This window comes from Sparus aurata, chromosome 21 (assembly GCF_900880675.1).
Source record: "Sparus aurata chromosome 21, fSpaAur1.1, whole genome shotgun sequence".
Taxonomy (NCBI): Eukaryota; Metazoa; Chordata; class Actinopteri; order Spariformes; family Sparidae; genus Sparus; species Sparus aurata.
Genome location: NC_044207.1, coordinates 10,673,382 through 10,691,115, shown reverse-complemented (window position 1 = coordinate 10,691,115; position 17,734 = coordinate 10,673,382). Strand labels below are relative to the sequence as shown.

General features: G+C 38.0%; 1 protein-coding gene across 1 annotated transcript in view; it reads right to left on the bottom strand.

The window, feature by feature from the left end:
* LOC115572465 (cAMP-specific 3',5'-cyclic phosphodiesterase 4B-like) overlaps nucleotides 1-17,352 on the bottom strand; it is a 57,156-nt gene extending 39,804 nt beyond the window's left edge. The window contains exons 1-2 of the mRNA XM_030402567.1: nucleotides 17,102-17,352; nucleotides 12,825-12,893 (exon numbers count right to left, since the gene is read on the bottom strand). The gene's annotated coding sequence lies outside the window, so the exon portion shown is untranslated. The remainder of the gene's footprint in view (nucleotides 1-12,824; nucleotides 12,894-17,101) is intronic.
* Between the last annotated feature and the right edge of the window lie 382 nt (nucleotides 17,353-17,734).

Below are 17,734 nucleotides of genomic sequence, written 5' to 3'. Positions count from 1 at the left end.
TACACTGAAAGATCCAAATTCAAAAGGACGTAAATAGCACTTACAAGATGCCAGCTTTCAGTTCATAAAACTCAAAGACATAGTTCAGTTGGTATAAAAAATAGGTTGTTAAGCTTTGTGGGTAACAGTGATGTTAAATGTGATTTGTAGAAAATGCAATGAAAATGCAAAAACAAAAAGAGTGCCCTGGTGTGTAATACTGCGTAAAATACACTCTTTGAGAATGATTCCATGAAAAAAGAGCAGTGCACAATGTCTGTGCCTGGAGGTCTTTTAGACCCGTCTGTCAGCCTCTCCTGAATGCACTGACTGTACACTCATCAATTATAGAATGACCACAGCGGGTGGAAAAGCACCAACAGGCAGACATGAGTGACTAATCTATGCAACAGAAATAAATCGATATTTTCCATGTCACTATTGATCCCCACCCCCCTGTGTTGCCCCCATATTACCCCTCATTTGGCAGACACTGCGTCCTTGTGTTAAAGTCAGAGTAGGACTGTTACTGATGGAGGCTGTTGTTGATGCTTTCCAGCTCCTGCCAAGTCAAGAGGCAGGAAAAGAGAATTTCTCGCCCGCACAAACAACCCAATTTTGTTTGTAGCTTTCCAGACAAACGTGTGTGTGTGTGTGGCTCCCTGCTGTCCTCAATTGATGTGGAAAAAAAGAACATGAGCTGTAAAATGACAGCAGATCACATATTAAGGTTTAAAGCATCTGCAAGAAAACTCTTCAGCAGCTTGTTCAAATCTCAGCTGGAGGGTTTTTTTCAAATATGTATGAAGTTGCATTGATGTTTCCACTTATGGTTCACAAGAACACTATTCAAATTCTTCTGACTTCCTGGTACAGAGGTTTCAGGTTGATCATTGAAAAGTACTGTAGAAAGAAAAAGTTAATGCAGAATCAGCAAATAAAATATTCTAAGTAATATTTTTTACAGAAATGTGAAATGTCTTAATCTGACAAAAAAATTCTGCTCCTTAAATTAAAAACATACTACTACTCATCATTCTGTACAGAGTATGACTAGTAGACTGTGGACTATTTTAGTCAATATCAGTCAAAGTTGTTCTCAAAGTCAATTTAGTGTTCTAGTACTACAGTATTTTAAATAATTCTAATTTTCAGCATTTAGGCGCACCAGCAGATGAAATGAAAACAAAATAATGATATTGATGATGTTTGTTGGTTGATCAGCAGATTTCCCAAGAAGTTGGAGAGAGAATGGGCCAAGAACAGACACCATTAAGTTTTGGTGTGGATCCGGATGAATAAAAAATACAGCTGATGCTGATGGGAATGTCATTAGTTACGCCATCACCAATTGGAGTATTGAGCATGTTAAAATTCTATACTGACAACAGCACTGTGTTTAAAGTCAGCGGATCATTATAATGTATCTTCTATGAACCTTGAACATTTGTGGAAAATTTCATGGTATCTTATTGTTGAGACTTTTAGTCACTTTACACAAAACGTCAATCTAATGGAGGTGTGACTAAAATTAGGGGTCCGTCATATTCACTAGTCTTGACCAAAGTGGTGAACAGACTGACCAGCAGTGCTATCCCTAATGCCATGCTGCTAGTGTGGCTGGAAAAGGTAAGCTATTTTTACATTATTCAAGCAAACTGGTCAAGTCAACATAATTATACCTTGAGCAGATTAATCTAATCAAACTAAAACCATTTAGCTTTTCAAAACCATCTAGACCCCTCCTAGGACAAAAAAATATTTCTCTAGCCATCAGAAAATGTCATTGTCCTGAAGAACATCATTATCATATTAAGATCTTTACAGGACACTCAAATACACACACAAAAAATGTCATAAATTTTTTTTTCATCATATCAAATTATCATTGGATGAATGGACCCCAAAGCCCCAAAGCTGAGAACTACTTTACCAAACAAGCAATGGAGAAGGCTACTTGTAAAAGGTCATGTTAAATCATGTCATGTATGACCGGCAACAACTATCCATGCGAGATGTCACGTGACTTTTCCAGCTGCTGATTGTAGTATTGCTTGTAATATGCGGCTCCCTTTTCAACGTGGACGTCAATGTTGCTTTTTGCTAACGACAAAACAATGAATTATCCGTGCATTCATATGGAACTAAGCCTGAGGAGTGTCCCACCATTACTCTCCTTCCTGATGGTCGCACTCCTGGGTTGACACTTTTTGCCTGCCATGACGGCCGCGCGCCGACGCTAATGTGAGTAGTACAAAAACCTTCTTTTTCATAAACTCTGTGTACACAAACAATGTTCTCAATGCTCGTGTTCATGTGTAGAGACCCTGGTGATGCTACGAGCAAAGTTTCATGGTGTGTCGAGCCTTCTTAGTGTTTTAAAAATAGCAATTCTGATACCATCGTATCCCTGCCCCAAGCACTCCTGTTCAAAATTAGCTTGCCCAAAAACAAAACTACGGTAAATCTTAAAAGTGCCTCTTTCGTCATAATTATGCATTTACCCGAATGTTTGTCTCATATTCAATCACAAATAAAGCCTTGGTTGCATTTAGGCGAGAGTTCCACCTTAACCACTAACCTACAGATTCAATCAATTAATTGTTTTGTCTATAAAGTGTCAGACAAATGGCCATCACACTTTCTCAGAGCCCAAGATGACATTTCAAATAGCTTCTTTATTCCAGCCAACATTTAATATTTAATTAATTAAGACATCAAACAGAGACATTATGAAATCTTTGTGTTCAAGTTAACTGGAACCAGAAAATATTTGGCAATCTAGTCACATTGCTTTCTGTCAGTTGATTAATCCATCAACCAACACATTATTTTAAAAACAGTGCGCCACTATTCTGTCAGTCTCTCAATTTATAGTATTCAGTCTGGAAATACAATGTGTAGTACTTATACTACTTATATTGCTCTGCACATATAATCTTCTGTCAGTGTTTTGGATCATTTTTAATAAAACATTTGGAATACTTTTATGAGAGATTATTGACTTGCATTGGTCCAGCACTTTGAAAGGCAGATCTGTGACCCCATTTGAAGCTCAAATATACAAGTACAGATGGAACAAATACAAGATTATTTCGCATAATGTGATAAGAAGCACTCAGGGTAAGTGGATCATGGTGATTATCCATTATCTAGATAATAGTGAATCGGAATAGTTGTATATAGTTATAGTTATAGTTAAAAGTCTATGTTAATTTCCTGACTTATTTTGAATTGCTGGGGAAAAGGGGGATCCTGCATATTTCCTTTACAAAATCCTAAGCTTGTCACCGTAGCTGAAAGATCAGACTGACCACTATTTTAGTTAAATCGGATGTGTTAAAATACTATGGATTCTAGGGGTGTAACGGTTCACAAAATCCACGATTCGGTTCATATCACGGTTTTGTGGTCACGGTTTTTGGTTCGGTTCGGTATACGCTGATCGTCAGGAAAATTAATTATGTCTTGTATAGTCAGGTAAAACTGAAAGAATGAGGCAGTCTGACATTTGATACATCATTGTGACAGTCTTAGGTTAAAAGTAGGTTAGATTCTGGCACTGCAAGAGAGGTAATATTGCTAGTTCCAACAAGCTTTTCATTTATTTGGCAAAGAAAGTTATCTTTAACAAATGCTAAGAACAAATAGTTATTCACTGTCACAAATGTAATGTAATGGGCAGTCACAGTCAGGAAACATTCAGTAGCCCTGGAGTAGAGCTGGTAAATACAGTTCCTTTTAAGGATTCGAGTCACTATGAGTCACTCACTAAATTGAACTGGGTTGTGCGAGTCACTTCAGTCACTTGAGTCAGTATTGCCCAATCACCGTGGAAACTCAGTCCTAACCCATTGTTCCTTAACCACTAATGTAGTAAAAAGCACAATGCAATAAAACATTATATACATGGTTGGAAAAATAAAAGAGATGAGGTAGGAACTAGGGGTGGGGGGAAAAATCGATTCACATAAGAATCGTGATTCTAATCATCCACAATTCTGAATTGATTCATAAACTTAAAAAAACGATTTTTTATTAACGTTCCCCCGTCTCTCTGTGCGCCCCCACGGGCTTCCGTACACAGCGTTGCAGCAAGCTTGGGGAAAGAAAGACAACAAATTTGTCTTCAAAATAAGAGCTTTATATTGCAATGGAGTTGGATAAAAGTGTACCCTCCGAGGGAGCTCCTAGCCGTCAACCGGGGGACGGACGGACGGACGGATGGACGCTCGTCACTGTCACGCGCGGAGTATAGCGGCGCTGACCTAGCGGTATAGCCGCTGTTCCACCGTCGTGGGAGAACCCTGTGTATTGTTTTAATGCCATAATTTGCCTTAACACACTATGCATTGTATCAATTTTTGAATCGAGAATCAGTTGAATCGCGAATCGGTTGAATCGAGAATCGGTTGAATCGAGAATCGATTTTGAATCGAATCGTGACCCTAAGAATCGGAATCGAATCGAATCGAATCGTGACACACCCAAAGATTCAAATCCCTAGTAGGAACGGTGTAAATGGATAAAGTTCCCAAATAGAAATAATAATAGCCTCCTTACAATATACTTCTTAATATTTATATATAAATTATTTTATTTTGCAAAGATCGATCGACCTAATTTCATTTTATTGTGCTACATCTATACACCAAACCTACAGTAGCCTAGGCTACCTGCAGAACATTGTGTAACATTATGTTATTTCAGAAGTGGAAGAATGGCTTCTGTTGTACTATGACAGGGATGTGCTTTTCACGCTGACTGGAGGAAGTCTAACCCAGAGACTTCACTCGCTTGTCTGCTACTCATTCAGAACGTAGCCAGCTGTTTGCGCTATCCTGCTCTGACTGAGTCGCGGGCCTTTCCGGCATCACGGCTCGCGAGCTAGTGCTATGACGAGTCGGCTGTGTTTCCGGCAAGCTAGCCCGCGAGCCGCGATGCCAGAAACACTTGTTCTTCTTGTTTACTGGTGGTTGGCATCCAGCTCAGTATCGCCACCTGCTGCTCTGGAGTGTGCACGCTTCACCTCGCTAGTAAATGAGAAAAAGAAGTCGCGCCCGCCTATGAACCGAACGGTACACACGCGCCCCGAACCGTGAGCGGTACCGAATGGGACGGATTCTTGTCTGCCACACCAACCAACGGCTCGAATCTGCACTCCCATCTCTGTGACCACCACTATTCAACAAAAATGTTGTTTTTGGTTATTGAAAAGGATGATCCCTAATAGAGATATAATGCCATAATAAAAGCAATATAAAAGCGATTCCAGTATTGCAAAAGTTTTAGGTATAAGTTGATAATTATCGGGATATTATTGGTGATCGCAATTATGTTGGCCAGGATGGATAATTGAGACATGACATTTTATATCCCATGCCTGTCCACATAAACCCTCACTATTATACAGTATTATTTCCAAAGAAAAAAAAAGATCCTTTCAGTGAGTCTATTATAGAAAATGAAATTACAATAATTGCTTCAAGCTAATTTTCAATGAAGGCTTTTTCCTTGCCATCAGCACTTCAGTGAAAAGGTCAAGGCTCTGTCAGTACATCCAGGGAACGTATTAGCCTGAAACTCTGACAAGCATTTAAACCTAAAAGTCAAGACAACACTTACTCTAAACAAAGAAGATCATTGGGTAAAAGACTCTGGATTGAAAATGTGCCCTGTCTCTACTTTGGAGAGAAACAAGTGACCTCTTGTCTCTGTACCTCAGCATTAGGTCATCCCAATGGTGGTTGCCTGTACCTCTACAAATAATTGGTTGGTGATGTGAAGTAAGCAGCAGAATGCGTGGTCATGAGGAAGCACTCGACATAGTGATTGTAAGGATTTGGCTTGGATTCTTGAAGAGAACTCCAGGGATCATTGTTGTGGGCGTGCATCATCACCATAACAGAAAACAAAACAAAGCAATGCTTATGTTTTTTCTGACTTCAAGTCAAGGACAAGGAAAAGGCCATTGATGGACTTTGTTATTAAGGCTATTACTGTAGTTCTACAGTACAGTACAGCATGTTGTCACTGGAGAGAACAGGCTCCACTGCAGATTAGTCATCCGCATCATTTTCCCGAAGACTCATGATACGGCAGCTTATGGTGGTACCAATAGAAAAACAAACTTTACCCTATTTCTAATCGATATTTACCCAGTGTTTCCCACAGTTTTTACTTGAGTGGACCACGCATGTATATTAAGTAGCCCCCAAGTATATTTGGCCACCCATTTGCAGCAGTTTTTATCAATCCAAGAAAACAATGCCATCTACTGATTGATTAACAAGTGGACAATTGCGCTACCTTTCCCGTCTACTGACATTTGCACACGCTCTGTAGAGAAACAGGAAGAAAGAGATGTTATCTGGCTCTACATCCCCTCTGTAAATGCACTGATTGCAATTCAACCTCTCCTAATTACTGCACGCTTCCTTATACCATTGTTTTGTACAAGCTTTCCTCGTCATGCAGCTCCCGTGTTGTTTTGAAACTAGATTCGGGGTGAAAAAAATCAATAAATGTGATGTGTGTTTTTTTGGCCTGATATAAAACAGGTAAATTGTGCTGATGGATTATATTTTGTTCTAATGATTCCGTTTCCTTATCTTCTATTTGGTCATGTCAACTGACTTCCTTGGTATAATGCTTCCTCCTGTTCTTTAAATCTTGTGTATATGTTACTGTTGTTTGAATTTTACCCTTGTCAATAAAGTCTGAGAAGGAAGAAAAGCAGTGAAAGTATAGGTATAGGCTGGCACTAATTTAATAATTGATTTTCAAGTGGATTGAAAAAAGATTAATTAGGAACAATTGGTTTATCAGTTGATTCAATTATCAAGCATAATTCCAAAACATTCATTGGTTCCAAAAGAATCTATTTGAAGACCTTGAGCTCTGGGCAATCATTAGAGCTTAATTAGTCTACACTTTTTGTCTGACATTTTAAAGACCAAATAATGAAGTAATAATGCAACACAGAATCAGCTAATCTATCAAATTGTTCAGTGTGTTTAGTGGATTTGTATCTGGTGCAGTTTCTCTCCGGTGCTATGGTTTCCTTCCAGCGTCCCAAAACATGTCCAGTGAGTGAATTAAAAGCTCTGAAATGGCTGAAGATGTGGATGTATGTGTGACTGTGCTCATGTGGTAGACTAGTGACCTGTTCAGATCCTTTCCTTGCCTCCTGTGTATGTAAGAAACATCATCCTCTCACCATCAAGAATACATTTATAGACAATTGACAGATACATGGATATCTCCTCTGAGAGCATGTAATGTGAATGGGCAACCCAGAACTCTATCATTACAACCAGTGTTTGCATTTCTGTCACATTTTACATAAGCGGTCAGCAAGACCAAGAATGTCTCCATCTGACCAGTCAACCTATGTCTCACAGCTTCCAAGCACAATAGAGATCTGTGGAGGGTGAGTCAGTAGCCGTCACACATTTTAAATCACTGGACACCCACACAAAGGTAGCTTTTGTAGCACCATAACAAAAGAGGCTCAAGAAACCATGTGTGGAACTGCGTTAATATTACGTTAAATTACTCTGTAGTCCAACAATGAGAGCTTTCAAAGCCAACTGTGTGCCACCACAATTATGGGTTTCAGGATTAACTTTACAGTGGTCACTTCTTAACAGGCAGAAGAAGTCAGATTTACTGTAAATGAAGAAACCATTAAGAACAAAAGTCAAATCAGCTCCACTTACCGAGCCTTGATCCATTCCGTGGAAAATCAATCTGTATTTTAATGTAAGCCTTCAAACACTCATCAACTTGTGAAGGCAAAAAGGAGAAGTGAACTGCACTGGTCACAAGACACAACAGCTGGTGACTGCACAGCAGCAGGTCCTTCTTGTCTGATTGGCCAGCCCACATTTATTCAATCTAGACAACACCACACCTACTTTATTTACACATCAGCAACTTCAATTTGAACACATTGTTTGTCCACTGGTGACATTACTTGTCTATAACAATTTAAACAACTGCTCACTGATGTTCAGTGTCTACAGATATACTTTGAACACTCTGACCCTTCTCCAAAGTTTAATTTTCACAGACAGGCTTTGATGACACTGAGCTAAACTTCAATGACCAAAATAAAAGAGTTTTATGCAATCTTGTTTTATCACCTAAGAAATAATGTATATCAAAGAATTATTTCTCCTTCTGCCCTTGAAAATAATAGCCGTGGTTCTCACTGAAAGAACTACTTTAAACTGAAATGCACCTCACTGAGGGATTGACCAAAGTCGCCACATCACTAATCACACTGCATCTACACTGGAAACATTTTACTGTATTTTATTTTTTATGTCTAACCTTTCCAAACATCACCACTGACAAACCTGAGAAGTACATAAAAGCAAAAGCAACATGAAAAAAGATTAATGATCTTGTCCTTGGCTTGTTTTGATCACAAAAGGCATTGTCTGAAGCACAAAGTCTTTAAACTCCAGGTGTTATTTTAATCACACTGCCACAAGGCTAGTGAAATGAAAAACAGTACTTGTATTGTTAGTATTATATTATCGTGGTTGTATAATTTATTGTATAATACTTAATGTACTCAACATTGTGGTGTTCAGCCTTTTGTTTCATTTGTTAGCAATATAATCTATGAAAACTACGTTATTTTTAGATTTAGCAGCGGTAGGCAACAGGAACAAATGTTAGATGAATGGCCAAGAGGATAGAAACTAATATGTTATTGCGCATGATGCAAATCACACCAGCAAAATACTGCATCCCTCCTGGATATATCTACAATTGCAGCTGAGCTACATTTAAATTAAAACTATGTAACCCAGAATAAAAAACAACTTGTCATTTACTCTTTGTATTTTACTATTACTTAAACATCTATAGGCTTCAACTATTCAATATTACATATAACAGATTAGCTGTGTAATTCACTGGCTTCCACATAGAACACAAACACTCTGCTCAGTTTATAATGAACAGACATATGACACCAATCGATATTTGGCCAGTCTAAGTGGTTAATTTTGTATGAATAGACTGTATAAGGTTATGAACTGTAAATACTTGCTGGAAAAGGCTGCAGTAAGTTTAAGGGCTTTTCTAATCTTATCCCTTCCCACACTGTTTGTGTGGGCATGTCCAGCACACAAAGCAGTTGTTGCACTTCATGCCGGTGCCCTTATACTCACTAAGTCAGAGAGTAATAATAACCACAGAATTATATCTATATTATAGCTTATTGAAATGATTTAGTCTATAGCTATCAATTCCTCTTCCATAGAGAGGAAAAGAAAAACTTAGACTACAACTATGTCAAATAGGGAGTCCACTGGAGCTCCTTTCCATTTAGAAAGAGCCAAAATATTTAGTTTAAATGATTAGTTGATGGTCAAGAGATGAATCTATTTTCAAAACAGTTTGGTTGATCTTTAAAGTAAATTTTGCAAAAAATTATACTTTTCATTGTCTTAAATTATAATAAAGGGAATATTTGGGGGTGTTGGTGCTTTTAACTGTTAGTGGGCCAAAATAGGCACTTTTGTCACCTTGGCTCTGCATAGGGAATTGTGATGAATTTATTTTACCTTTTTCTGACCTTTGATACACCTTATAATTAATCCATTAATCGAGAAAATTGACATTTTGTTGAAGACAGGGGTTTTAGTTGCAGAGCACAATATCAATACCTTATCCTGCATGGAGACTTGCAATATTCTCCTTTAAGTTACTTCTCCTCTTACAGTCTCACCAGTCAGTAGAGAAGGTGATATGTGTAGAAAGCATATATTATTAGGTTGGGCTGAAATTACAGTGTCTACAACATGCTGTGAGGTCACAATTAAGCTTAACCCCCATTTTCCATTTTCAGTATGAGCACTATATAAACATTTAGTAATGGTTGACTTATGAAGTTGTAAGCAGGTGTAAGTGTTTGACAATGTATTTGTCGCTTTAACTCCTCCTGTGGGTACCCATAGGTGGAGGGGGATGTGTAAACAGATAATAAATGACACTTTATACTATACTTATATACTGTAGTAATCACAATGTTAATATAATTTGTCTTGAAATGTTGTAATTATTGACAAAGACTGTACAAAAATAAAGAATTAAAACTTGTCTTCTATTGGCTTAAAGCTATATATTCTAGTGAGTTTTTAACCATGTGTGTATGTGTTGTTACTCATGGAGGTCAAAATAAAGTTTTATTGGAATGCAAAGTTGTGAATGTTCATTAAAGTTTAAAAATGTAAATGTCATTACAATTTGTTTTATCATGTAATACAAGAAGACACCTATCAAACATCATTCAGCACCTTCACATTATTTTTAACACTCACCCGTATGAATGAGCCAATCAACACTTGTCAAATTGGATTACTTGTCACTGAAAAATTCAAACCAAGTCCAGTGGAAACTTTGCTGTTTGCATTTGCATTCAGTGCAGTGAAGCAGATTCCAGCAGAAATGAACTTTTGAGACGAGTGAGGGCTGAGAGGAGTTTGTTGAGGTGGGAGAGGAACAACACGCCAATGTGTGGCGGCTGAAAGACGACGTCACTGTGGAGGCCACATGCAGGGAACCCACTGCCCTACTGTACAGGCTTAAACAGAGAGTGGCTGAACAGGCCAGACACTGTGAGCCTGCTGCCACTGGGCCACATGTCACAAGACCATTTAAGGATTGTTCTTCTGTCACACCATGTGTTGGTCATGTTGGGATTGCATATATTCCTCTTCAAGTCATAAGTAAGTCACTCATTCAATCAGACACTGCAGAAACAAGAAGGAGCAGACTGATTTCTGCCTTATTTGGTTTGAAAAGTAGGAAACAAATATAAAAATTGATGAGATCATATTCTGTGCTAGTATACCTGCCTTACATTAACTACATCTCCGTTATGTAATAATAGTGTACAACTCTACTAGTGTTAGGACAATGTGTTCCTTTTCTTGTATTCAGTATTCATCAAACATGCTACCCTTTGTAATTTCTTGTGATCACATAACATAGGTGAATAAATGCTTAATTCATCAAGAGCTTTTGCAACTGTGGTAAGACAGAGACCTATGAAAGCATTCTAAGAGAAAAAGATGAGAAATAATTGGTTGTCTGTAGATGAGTCAGTGTTCAAAGCACAGTAATTAAGAACTGTCAAATTCAAACACCCACACACACATACACTAATTACCCCATCGTTATCAAGTCACCCTATCTAACATGCATTCAGGTATTGATTGGAGCATTGTGTGTGTCAGCATTTCATCAGTTATCCATTCATTAGACATTACTTTTCATTGCCAACCGCATGGATTAAAGCTTTTAGGGTGAGTTATGACAAATGACTTGGAGAGTCAGGAGGTAACAGAAGGCTTGGCAGAGTCAGCAGGATCTGGGGCACAGAGAGGGCCTTTGGTGAGTGTCACCAGTTGGCAACCTCCATGTCAACATGGCTGTGAATTCTTCAGATGACAGAAATGAATCAGTGTGCAAATTTGACCTGTGCTGGAGGCAGAAGTGAACAAAACAATTTAATCCACCTGCTCCTTTATACACAGGGTAGCTACAGTATATCCTGCTCTGCAGCACAATAGACCCACACATCATACACCTACCACTTTACCACTTCCTTATCATCACTTGTATCTATACCAACATCTATATTAGGGCTGCAACTTTGCTTGCTTGGGGAAGTGTGAGTGTATGTTTTTTTTCTTACTTTGTGGTGTGGTTTGTTTATATTGTATATGTATTACAAATGTATTTATAGCTTATGTATGAATTTTTGGGCTTGTTGATACTGTGCTGTGCACACAAGACACCCATGAATAAGACAGTCAACAACTTGCCACCCTGTTGAAATAATGGTTAAAAGATCAAAAATGAACATTGCTAATAATCTCAGTTATTTCTTGTATCATTTAAATAAATGTTGGATCTATAAAGCAGTGGAAAAAAGGCCACTCACAGTTTCCACAGCAAGTGACATATTCAAATTGTTTGTTTGATTTGTCAAGCCGACATTCAAAAACCCAGTTTTCTTTCATTTGAGACATAGAAAATCAGCAAATCTTTACATTTGAGGAACTGGAACTATCACTCTTAAGTCAAAAAAATTATATAAATAATTGCATCATTTCAATGTTATAATTTTTCTTTTGCTTGAGTGGGTCTGAAGAAAAAAAAGAACACTTCAAAGATGACACAGCTTAGAGTCTGAATGCTGCAGGCAACCAGTAAGCTACTTGTAGCCTGCATGCATGAAGACGATAAACTCATTAACAGCGTCAGAGATATTGGGTTTATTTTCAGATATCCTCAACTGATTTGTTTTGGAAAAGGGTTTCCTCAGAACAGATTTGAGAAACTGAACTTTGTAACAAACTGAATTTCTGTCTTTTGTTGTTTATTGTTGATTCCACAAAGGGTGGCATTTTTTGTTGACCTTTGGTTTTGGGGAGTATTACTTGAGCTTGTCTAATCCTAACCTGTAAAGTAGGTTCATAACACCCCTTTTGATGATAAAATAGTTGCAATTTAAATTTTTGTCAATCAAATAACTGATTAATTGATTAGCTTTACAATCATTCAGACAAATGCAATGTGAAAGTGGTCAAGTAGTAAAAATTCAACAAAGGATAATCCTTCATGCCATCTAATTTACTTTACTGTAGACTTACTGTAAATCTGTCAGCATGTAGCTCCAGAATACAGAGAAAACTAATCTCTTCTGCTTGAAAACCAATGAAGAAATCTTATACACTGCTTAATCAGCAATAAGGCTTGCTGTAGGAAACTGATTCTGACCACAATATTCCCATCCAGACATAAAAAGCTGTACTTACAGCTGAAGCTCTTCTCCTTGAGCCAGTGGCAAATGGATGGGCGGGAATTCACGTCAGCAGACTGTCAGCCTGAAAGACAAATAGTGGATGGATTACAGTTTTATAGATCACATATCACAGCAAAAAACTGACAACATTTTGGCCAGCTTAAACTTTGTGATTAATCAGAAAGGAACCCTGACTATATCACAATCTCTTGAAGGCAACATACATAGATATGTATAGATGTATATATCATGACATATAGATATTCATACATGATGAATTGTAAAAATTCGTCTGATTGGTCACAGTAGGAAAAGTGTGAAAGTGAAGTGTAAAAGCTGCTGCCTTCCTTCCCCACATCAGAATCTAGCACAATTGCTCTGGTCCTCTCAACACATGACTGTTATTACAATCGCAGCTCAGACTGCTATCCAAAAAATAAACACACACACGCATTCACACACATGCACACAATGCTTTCTGTTTTTACAATCACAAACACCCAGTCTGCGAAGATTAATGCCTAGCACAGATACAGCATGTAGCCTATTCATCAGCTGGAGTAGAAACATCAGTGTTCAACAGAATAGGCAGTAGAGTAGCCACACCACAAGTAAAGCCACCAGGCAGCCACTGAGTGAGTCATCAGTCTGGCAGCCAGTCTTTTTAACAAGGAGTTGGATGTATGTGGCCTGTTGTTTCAGCCCTGACTGAGAATAAAAGGACGGTGGCCAGAGTTCACACCACATGACTGGGCGCATTACAGATATGCCATGAACTGGGCTTAAAGGGAAGTGCACTTCTGATATTCTGAAGTGCAACATGATAGTATGTCATGCCAGTGAAATGTCATTACTGTAACATAATAGAAGAGTTTGTGTGTGATGGAAAACCTTGCACAGCTCTGGAAAAATTATTTGTAAAGGAGGGACAATACTCTATGGATCAGGGGCAGACTCAACTATTAACTTTGGGCTCTTCCTGAGAGGGACACGAAAAATAGTGCTGTAACTCTGCTTCAGTGTTTCCATATGGATGATAAAACTTGTATTTGTACAATAATTTGCCCTCTGTACAAACAATAATGCCAAAAATGTTATAATGTACATGAATAACTGTCTGCAAGTCTCATTTTAATTTTGCTGTGTTTCACCACACCAACATATATATGTATATCAATTGGAATCTAACTGTAAACAAAAGAGGAGAAGTCATTAAGGGTACCTGCCATCTAGCCGTGGGTTTCATAACTGTTTCATAACAAAACATCCAATATGTGGTGATATATATATGTGTATATACATATACATATATATGTATGTATATATATATATATATATATATATATATATATATATATATATACATATATATATATACATACATATATATATATATATATATATATATATATATATATATATATATATATATATATATATACATACATATATATATATATTATATATATATACATATATATATATATATATATAGATATATATATATATATATATATATATATACACACACACATACATGGTGATATACCTTGTGCACACTGCTAGATGGCAGGTACTCTCAATGACTTCTCTTTTAGATTCCAACTGACTGGAGAAACAAGTTATTACATTACATTCATATTGTTAATAAATTATTAAATTTGACAATAATGCCTTAGTGTGGCACACTGTAAATGAATAATGGAGATTATATCACTTATAACACCATGTAGACCATCTTTTGAAATAAGATTGTAAAAACTGAAGTGTATTTAGTTATCATAGCATAGAACCAATGATCCTAGACCAGACTAATCTGAAAATGGAAAAAAAAAAAAAAAAAAAAAAAAATTTGAAAATTGTCACCTTCAAATTGAAACGAGGATTTGGAGAAGATTGACACCCCAAATAGAAATATAAGACATGGTCGATAACGCCGATAGAACTTGTTCCATCCATGTTTTTTGACAGACAACATGAACAGCCAATGAAAATGAGAAAAGCGCCGTGCTGAACCAATCATGTGGCTGGAATAGTTACAGCCATTATTTTGATGCATATAGCACAGATCATAGAAGAAGCAGCCAGCAGCACCACATGTGTAAATGTTTGGGCTACTGTAGTCCTGCAGACCAGTACGTCAGGAATGGGAGCAAGATAAAAGAAAAAGTAACAACAGAAAATGTTAATTCAAGCGACACCTTTACTGAAGAAGATGAACCAACGGACAAGAGCCCAAGGCTCAAAAGACAAGGACATTGTTGAAAAGACGGGTCCGACGAATTCGGTAGCGTAGAATTCTTCTGGTTATTGAAAGTCCGACAAGAAGCAGAGAGTGTGCACTGAAAACATGTCTCCACAAAGTTTGGTTATACCACTAATCTTTTACCATTTGAAGCTGTGCCATCCTCTAGAGCACACACAATGCTAGACATTACAGTCCAAGACTCAAGAAAATGCTGGTAGTCCCCCTAAAACAACCAGTGTGATACCTGCGCAACAACAACAGACGACAGTGTCCTCTTTCTCCAGCGCCAAGCCATAAGACAAAAAAATGAAGAGAAACCGTGATATCACAAATGCATTAGCCTACTTATTGCACAATAATAAAGTAAGATTTTAGTTTATTATACATACCCATTGTATTTGTTTGAAATATAGTTGTGTTATGTTCTACAGTATATTTGTCATGTTCAACTTCTTACAGAAAATTAATATTTAAACCAAAATTAACCTTATGATATCTTCACATTTCACTAATAATTAAAAAAGAACCTTTAAGCTTGACAGAATTAGTGATTTGATTTATATCTACTTATGTCTAGCATTGAGGCTGGGCTATATATTGAAACAGATCATCACTGTGATATGGAACGATATATTGTCTCAGATTTTGGATATAATAAGATTGTGATATGGGTTAGGTCTTGTCTTTTTTTCTAGTTTTAAAGGCTGCATTTACAATAAAGTTATATCATTTTCTGAACTCATCAGATTGTTCTACTTGTTCTAATACTTGCTTTTCCTCACTTAGTCTTTTTGTTGGAACTGTGATCACAATATAATGGCACTTATTACAAATGCTGCAATTGGACATAAATGCCTAAGACATTGACTGCGCCATTAGAGTCGTCGATATTTCATCACGAACATAATTTTGTGTTTATTTTACCTACGCAAAAACATAATATTGTACGGGCCCTTGTGCAGCAAATAATTAGTTTCTCCATTCATTACCTCACTTCACATACAGTATGAGCTGTGGTAGAGTCCAAATGACCTATTGTGTATGTGTAGCTGACAAACCATTTTAAGGTTTCAGCACAAACAATCACTAAAATGGATATGATAAATGCAAAACTGTTATTATCATGGAGAAATGCATTAATTTGTCCTTTAGGCTGAAATAAAAATCCTAACAAGCATTATTTACATTCCAGAAGTCTTAGTTGACCTCATTTGCCAATGCTAAATGGACAGTGATTGATCGTGTAACAGCCTATAAAACACCCAGGTTTAGAGACCTTATCAGCAGTAACTCCATCATTGTGTTACTGAGCATACTTTCCATCACACATTTTAAGCCAATATTTCCTTCTTCGCCGTTGGCATATTTACTGACCCAAACCTCAAACATAATTCTCTCCTCTGTTTTAGAACTTCAACCTCCATAGTGAGAGAGAGCACTTATGTGAATGGCTTCTACCTTGTTTGACCTCATGATCATACTTTATGCAGAGTGCCCCACACATTTGTGTACGCTGTATGCAGACCAGAGCTGCATGCCACTCGTTTAGCATTGTGTTTAAAACTAGACACATGGTGATAGAAGCTGGACAAGAGATGAGAGATGCCCTCACAATGGAAAGTCCTGATAGGGATGGAGAGCACAGCCTACGTACGGACAAGAAGCCTACGTGATACGACAGAATCAAAAGACCTCTCGGTGCACTGCTGTTACTGTTTTGTTTCCTCCAAAATAGCCTCAAGTGACGGATACCTGACACCTGGGCGGCGTGAATCATCGTGTTTTTGTTTTTTTTCCTGGCAAACACCTGAGCCAACAAAACCCTTGTCCGTTAGCATGCTAAACTTCGGCAAAACGGCAAAAGTTTCAAACGTCGCGCGGGTTAAAGGCTGTCGTTAAACTGCGTTATTACACAGCGTAGACAGGACGAGGTCGGTAACACACGTAGAAAGATTAAAACGTGTTATAAACGTTCGCTACGTATTGAGTGATATTTAAGTCGTTTCTCACACAGGACGGTGACATCCCGTCTGAGGTCTTACCGGTGGTATGTTGCTGTCCCCCCACGCTCCGATGCGGTTGCTGCACGCGGTGCGGTGTCCGGGTTTTCTGCCGCGCTTCGGCACGAGCCCCTTTTTTATCAGCTTCCATTTGTTCCATTCGCGCTCGTACCCCTTCCCGACCCCGCGAGCGCATCGATTGGCTTTGGCACAGACGACGCAAATCCTTCCGTTCACCAATGGCTGCCAGCGCGCACGCCCTCCCTTGTCTTCCCGCTACTGCCTGCTCCGCATCCATTTGGTCCCCAGCCAGCCGGGAGAGAGCATGGGTGCGTCAGTCTCTCACCAGTTTAATGAGTCTATAACCCCCTCCACTCTGTCGTTTATCGACTCCCTGATGTGTTTTAGTCGATTGCCCCTTTAAATAGAAGTTACGCATGCTACTTTAATTAAAGTTGTCCACATTGTCTGCTTATGATTTAGTGAGGCAAAGTTAAGGTTGGTAGCTGCTGTAATGTAGGCAGCTCCTGTAGCTCATTAAAGAGAGCAATGGTTACTGTAATGGCAGGCTATTGTAGTAGCAAGTTGTGATATATGCTATCTCAAAAAAGCATTAAGCATTACAAAAACGCATTACATAACAAAGGATATCATTATAACATTGGCAAGTTAATA